Source organism: Capsicum annuum, chromosome 6 (genome assembly GCF_002878395.1).
Source record: "Capsicum annuum cultivar UCD-10X-F1 chromosome 6, UCD10Xv1.1, whole genome shotgun sequence".
Lineage (NCBI taxonomy): Eukaryota > Viridiplantae > Streptophyta > Magnoliopsida > Solanales > Solanaceae > Capsicum > Capsicum annuum.
The window spans coordinates 205,786,588-205,793,876 of NC_061116.1; positions in this window are offsets into that span (position 1 = coordinate 205,786,588).

Consider the following 7,289-nt stretch of genomic DNA (forward strand, 5'->3'; position numbering starts at 1 on the left):
TGAATCACATCACTCACATGATCAAGTAGTGAACTATCCTTAAGAGCAAATTGACCAACATATGCAACAGGAGAACTACCAAGGAAAGATTCATGCTTTTCTATACTATGTAAGCCCCGAGCTACTTCACATTGGCTAATACTAGCCTTATCACAACATTTCAAGCCTAAGAAAATGTAAAGTGTAGCAATAATACCTCGGTGTATGCCACGACAGTCTACTTGTTTGGAGTTCTCAGCCAAAGGTATCACTAGCTCATTTCCCATGTTTCATGTGAAACTCCTTTTTGATCCTTCTTTGATAGCATATGAACTTGAACCTGTACATAGGATGGATCAATCCTAGTCAAAGTGTTAGCATTTGAGTTAGTGAGTATCAAAGATCCTTTGTGGGCAAATCCCACAAGCACATGTTTCTTTCCCTTTCCTACTTCACTACCTCGATTTCCAGTTTCTTTTTTCTTTTTTCTTCACATTATTTTTGTACCTCACCATCGAATTTTTCTCCATCTTGAGTCTTAGCCACATTCTCCTCGAATTCTATCTTGTGGAGAGGAGGCATTGGATTTTGTAGAGTGTAGGTTCTTTGGACTTATGAAGGGTAAGGACTTTGGTCAAGTGGGTTTGGAACTTGGTAGTTTGGATTTTGAGGTAGCATTTAAGTACCAAGTCCTTCTTGTTGAACTTGGTTCAATGGGGAATACATAGGTCTACTTGGATCTCGGGTTGATGGACTTTGGTTTTGGTTTTGTAGCGGCTTTGGTGGCCATAGTCTATCAACACCTGCTTTCATTCTAATAACTCCACTCTTGATTGAAGCCATATCATCCTTCACTTCTCCCAAATCTAGTCCAAATTTTGCAATGGTTCGATTGACGGCCTCAAGAGTAGCCTTGAACCCTTCCATGACATTGTTATACACAACTTGAGAAGTGGAGCCTGTGGGTTCCATATCCAAGTACCTAGAATAAGAAGTAAAAACCTACAAAATGAGCAAACAAGTTAGTTCAAATAATCCTCACCACTCTCACACTTAACTCTTACCTCACACTTAGTTTTCAAGTGTTGATACTTTGGCATGTACTTGGCAAGTGGGTGAGGGATGATTCTACTTTGATCCGAAATAGATTTTCATTTGATATGACTCAAAGAAAATTGTTTACGGACTTGGACCAACAAGTTACAATGAATTACAAATGATAAAAGCACAAAAACAATGATGACACGAACAAAAGGACTCTAAACTAATTATCAACCTAATAGGTAATTACTAATTTGCTAATTATTGGTAGAATCAACACAAAACCAACTAGAAACAACAAATAGAGACTTAGAAATCTAATTTAGAACTCAATTTGGTTGTTCATAAAAGTCATGACATGGCAGTTTGTGGTTCGACGTCACTTTTCAAAATTTTTAATTTCCAAATTTTTGTCTCGGCCAAACAACACTTAAGGAGAAGAAGAATTTCAGTTTTGAGGGTGAAATATGCAAGTTTGAAGCCTTTTTGAGCTTCAAATTAAATTTGAAATGGATTGGTCCCCTCAAGTGTACTTTCATTTATACTTCTTTGTCCCCTTGTCCCCTCTTCCTTTCTAAAAGACTTAGAATATGCTAGGAAATATTCTTGTACAAATAATTAGTATACCCTCTTTCTTCCTCCTTTTTGTATCAAACAAGCTACTTGAATATTCTTCTTCAACAAGATTTGAAGATGATGGATGAACAAGATGAATATTCAAAAGTTGACCAAGATTTGACCACTAGGTAAATGAAGCCCAAATTCAATTTTTCTTTTAGATCTAGGTTTCCTTTGCCAAGACAAACACAACCAGCACAAAATCAGCCACAAACGCCCACAATACAATAATTCCACATGTTACCACCTTTAAAAAGCTTCAAAATCTCCATAACAATGGTGGATCTAGCTCAAAAACAACCAAATCTTGTTCCAAACTTAGATCTAGACTCTTTAAGTGCTAGGGAACAAGGATCTAGCACTAGAAACCAACAAGACAACACAAAAATTAGTAGATCTAGGATTCTAAATTCTAATCTACCACAAGACACAAGATACTACTTTTTTTTATTTTTCTTGACTCTAGACTCTTTTTTTTGTGGAGATTTTCTTAGATCCAAGACTTAGATCTTGGACTAAGAACCAAAATTAAGACTAAGAACCTAAAAATCAGAAACTAAAAGTAAGGGAGATGAAGAAGAACACACAAGCACAGACGGATTTAACACTACAAGAAGAAGAAGTACATAAAGGAAATGGATAGGTAGTGAGACATAAACCTTCACCAATGGATAGAACCATGGTGTATCAAACACCAAGACACACACAACCAATGAAAGCAAAACCACACTCTTAGGTGGACACAAAGGGATCAATGTCCTCAAGCACCCACCTTTCTTGCCAAAATGTCAACTCAAGTGAATCTTCACTCAAGCTAACCTTAATTTCAATGTCTTTTTCAAGACGTACAACTACAATATGAGAGTATCACTCAATAATTCATTCAAGCTAAGGAAAGTAAAGGCCTAAGTGTCTATTTATACTTTATTACAAACAAAGATTAAAATACCCTTAATGAAGAGTGCTCCTTTGGAGTGTAAAAGAGAGCCATCAAAAGACGATATTGTCCTTAATGAAAGCCCTTGAATTAGGCGTTTATGGAGTGTTGTTTTGGAGTGTAAGAATTCCATAATTCCCTTAGGAGTAGGCGCCTCTTGAGTGTAGAACTCCTCCTCCTCTTTCAACTTGAACAAGGCTTTGTAATGGTTCCAAAAAAGGGTCTTCAAGCACTTGCAAATTCGAAGCTTGAACCTTTGATAAGACCTTGTAATCCTTGTGCTCTTTAAGCTTGTATCACATATCATTTGTGATTTTCTTACACTGTAGTCTGTAGGAATAATCTTGGTATGTTGGGTTGTTATTGTTTAATAGTGCCTTCCAAGGCAAAAAAAAAAAGAAAAAAAAAATTGCTAGATCTTCCTTACTAAATTTCTTTTTCCAAATTAGAATAGACGCAGCAAGAGGTCTACGATTTTGCAAACTTTTCACTAATTGATCTCGTTAAGATAAGCACAAATGGAATTACAAGTAGATTGTTATCCTCATAAATTCAATATACTCTTAACATAGTGTGATGCCTCCATTTTAAATTAAGTTAAACAATTTTTGCCAGATAGATCTTGTCACACCCCTTTTTTCGTACTCCAAAAGATTATGGTTTAAGGTTCGAAAGGGTTTTTATTATTAAGTGACAAAATAAAACGTTTGTTTAGAAAAGGATTCATTAGTTTCAAAACTCAGAGTCGCCACTTGGCATAAATCGGGTGTGCCAAGTCACCCATGAATATCCTTTTTCAAAACGGTTTTGACTCTATAAAACTGATCTGCGAACAGAGATTTCAGCTAAGGAATTTTGTTGACCGAGGGGAAGGTGTTAGGCACCCCTTGATCCCGTGGTTCGACCACGGTCGCTTGGTAGAGCGTATCGGCTAATTTGACATTACAAATGTATAAACCACACAAAACACGCAAAACAATCAAGCAAGCAAACAAAATAAAACAATCCAAAATTTAGCGTCCAGTCCAATTAATTACAAACCGAAATAAAAATACTGAAATGACCTACACTAGTCCTAAACTATGCTTTACCCAATGCCTCGGGCCTTGATCACGAACATCTTTCGCGTACAAAATTCTTCGGGGCATTCCCCGGTAAGTAAATACAAATGACCTCGGGGCATTCCCCGGCTAAATGAATACACTTTCAAATCTTTAGCGATAAAGTAGAAAGAAACATTGACACACACATTCAATCATTCAACAAAAAACAACCTAAAATTTGCCTTCTTGACTTAGCATTTGCCTAACCTACTCGACTTATTATAATACTATTAAGTTCGATTAACGTTCATTTCAAGTCAAATAATAACTCATGAATCAAACCAACCAAAATTTACCCCTTTTTCATCAAGTTTCAATTCCACCCCCCAAATTCCTTTTTAATTCTTAACGAGATATCATTTCATTACACAGTTTATAACCAAAAAAATGAATCAAAACCAACAACTATTCATCGCCAACAATGATCAACCACAACACACAATATTTCATTTAAGGCTCCACGAAGAACAAACAAAAACAAAAAAAAATCAAAATCGAGGCTTCGAATGGGAAAAACCAGAAGCCGGTAGGACTATTTTCGGATTAGAATCAACTAGAGTCAGCCTGAAAATGATCAATTCAAACTAGTGGTGACCGGAATTAAATGTTTTCCGATGAAAGGATGATATTTTCGGCCAAGAACGCCGAAGCAGTCAACCCTCATCCCTTTTCTCTCCTCTCTCGCTCAAATACCCACTTCTCTTCTCCCTCAATCTCTCTCTATTTCTCACTATTTTCTATGTATATGACAGTGTGGAATTCGTGAAGGAATAGAGTGAGGTGAGTGTGCGCGTGTATAGTGGAAGAAGACGATGGTGCAGAGAAGAAGCTGTGTGTTGTGTGTGTATTCCGTGTAGAAGATCCGAGAATCCAGTCCCTCCTATGGTGTATATATTGTTTTTGTATATTCTGAGAGTGATGCGAATGAATGGAAAAATGGGAATTCCCCTTTTTAATAGTGTGTGGGCCCCCTCCTTTTCTTAAAGTGGAAAATCCATTTTTTGGTCCTTTTTTTCCATCTATATCCATGTATGGATATGTACATATATGTTAGGGGTTTGGGGGTAGGGTGACGTGGGGTAGAGTTTGTTAGGGTAGGGTAGGTAGGTGTCTTGTTTTGATTGGATAGGTTGTTAGGATAAAAATAAAATTAGTTAGGGGATTGTTATTTTTGTCAATTTGTGGAGGGATTATCACACGGGTGAGGGTACATGGTAGGATAAGGTAAAAAATAGGTAAAAATGATATTGGGGAGGGACGAAATTAGGTGTCGACATCATGCCCACTTTCAATATAAACACGAAGTGTTTTCAGACAGACAAGTAGACAGCGAGACCAAATTTTGACCCGACCATTATTCAAAGAAAGAAACAGAAGGAAGAAGGACAACTGGGTCTTGACTTAAGACATCCTACCTACTCAAGTTATGAGAGAATCGAGTCATGGGTATTTCAAAGTATTGGAACAGAAGTGGACGATACCGAGTTGGAGAGTCGAGTGAGGTTCCATCGAGGTTCCGGTCCGCGGCTCTGTCATTACATCAAAAAATGAAAATTACAAGTTAAAACATAAGTGAAATTATATCTATATAGCTTCTGTTGGCTCTTGACTCGACTTTTATCACCCTATTCTTCAGGCGGGCTCCTGACTTGCCATTTCTTCCAACTTGTTGCTTGGCTTTCAATTGCTTCGCTTTGTTGCTTGACTTTTCGTTTCTTCACCCTCTTCTCCAGGCGGGCTCCTGACTTGCTATTCCATTACTTTGTTGCTTGACTTTTCATTTCTTCACTCTGTTCTCCAGCCGGGCTTCTGACTTGCTTTTTCATCACCCTGTTCTTCAGGCAGGCTCCTGAAATCCAAAATTAAAACTAGAACAAAAATTATCCCAAACAAAATTATAGTAAAGTAGTATTTCATTTTTGAAAGCGTTGACCCATTTTCCAGGAGGGTCCTGAACAGAAAGTAAAGTCCTATTTTTCAGGAGGGTCCTGAATTGAAGATAAATTCTCATTTTCCAGAAAGGTCCTGAATTGAAAGTAAATTCCCATTTTTTAGGAGGGTCCTGAACATAAAGTAAATTCCCATTTTCCAGGAGGGTTCTGAACATAAAGTAAAATTCCATTTTCCAGGAGGGTCCTGAACATAAAGTAAAATTCCATTTTTCAGTAGGGTCCTGAACATAAAGTAAAATCCCATTTTTCAGGAGGGTCCTGAGCAGAACATAAATTCCCATTTTTCAGGAGGGTCCTGAACATAAAGTAAATTTCCATTCTTCAGGAGGGTCCTGAACATAAAATAAATTTCCATTTTTTAGGAGGGTCCTGAACATAAAATAAATTCCCATTCTTCAGGAGGGTCCTGGTTGAAAGTAAATTCCCATTTTCCAGGAGGGTCCTGAACATAAAGTAAATTCCCATTTTTCAGAAGGGTCCTGAATTGAAAGTAAATTCCCATTTTTCAGGAGGGTCCTGAACATAAAATAAAATTTCATTTTTCAGGAGGGTCCTGAATTGAAAGTAAATTCCCATTTTTCAGGAGGGTCCTGAACTTAAAGTAAAATCCCATTTTCAGGAGGGTCCTGAGCAGAAAATAAATTTCCATTTTTCAGGAGGGTCCTGAACATAAAGTAAATTCCCATTCTTCAGAAGGGTCCTGAACATAAAATAAATTTCCACTTTTCAGGAGGGTCCTGACCATAAAGTAAATTCCCATTCTTCAGGAGGGTCCTGAACATAAAGTAAATTCTCATCCTTTAGGAGGTTCCTGAACATAAAATAAATTCCCATTTTTCAGGAGGGTCCTGAACATAAAGTAAATTTCATTCTTCAGGAGGGTCCTGAACATAAAATAAATTCCCATTTTTCAGGAGGGACCTGAACATAAAGTAAATTCTCATTCTTCAGGAGGGTCCTGAACATATAGTAAATTCCCATTCTTCAGGAGGGTCCTGAACATAAAATAAATTCTCATTTTTCAGGAGGGTCCTGAACATAAAGTAAATTCCCATTCTTTAGGAGGGTCCTGAACATAAAGTAAAATCCCATTTTTCAGGAGAGACCTAAACATAAAGTAAATTCCCATTCTTCAGGAGGGTCCTGAACATAAAATAAATTTCCATTTTTCAGGAGGGTCCTAAATTGAAAGTAAATTCCCATTTTTCAGAAGGGTCCTGAGCAGAAAATAAATTCCACGGATGTGGATTTCCAATGGTAACTGAATTAAGTGAAGCGAATTTGCCCCTATTTCAAAAAAAGAAAATTTGTCAGTTAAAAACTTAGTGGTGGCTTGCAGCTCTTAGCTTCTCAGGTATCTGCCCAGTACTCGTTCCTTTCATCTTTGTTCCCAATCACTAACACTTTCCCTGTCTTGCCGCATCATTGACCCGGATCCAGATTGAGGGAAATGAGTTCTGACTCGAATAATGGGTTTCCATTTTGCCATGCCTCTGAGGTTCGCCCTTTTCCCAAATCTGAATGCTTCCACGAATCCAATATCCTATCGGTTGATAGACTTCCTTTGTTTCATGTGGAATTATGATCATATTTCTTTCCTGTGTTGTTCCTTGGCTTTTCCTCATTTAATTGAAAAGACTGGTAGTAAATTTTGAAATC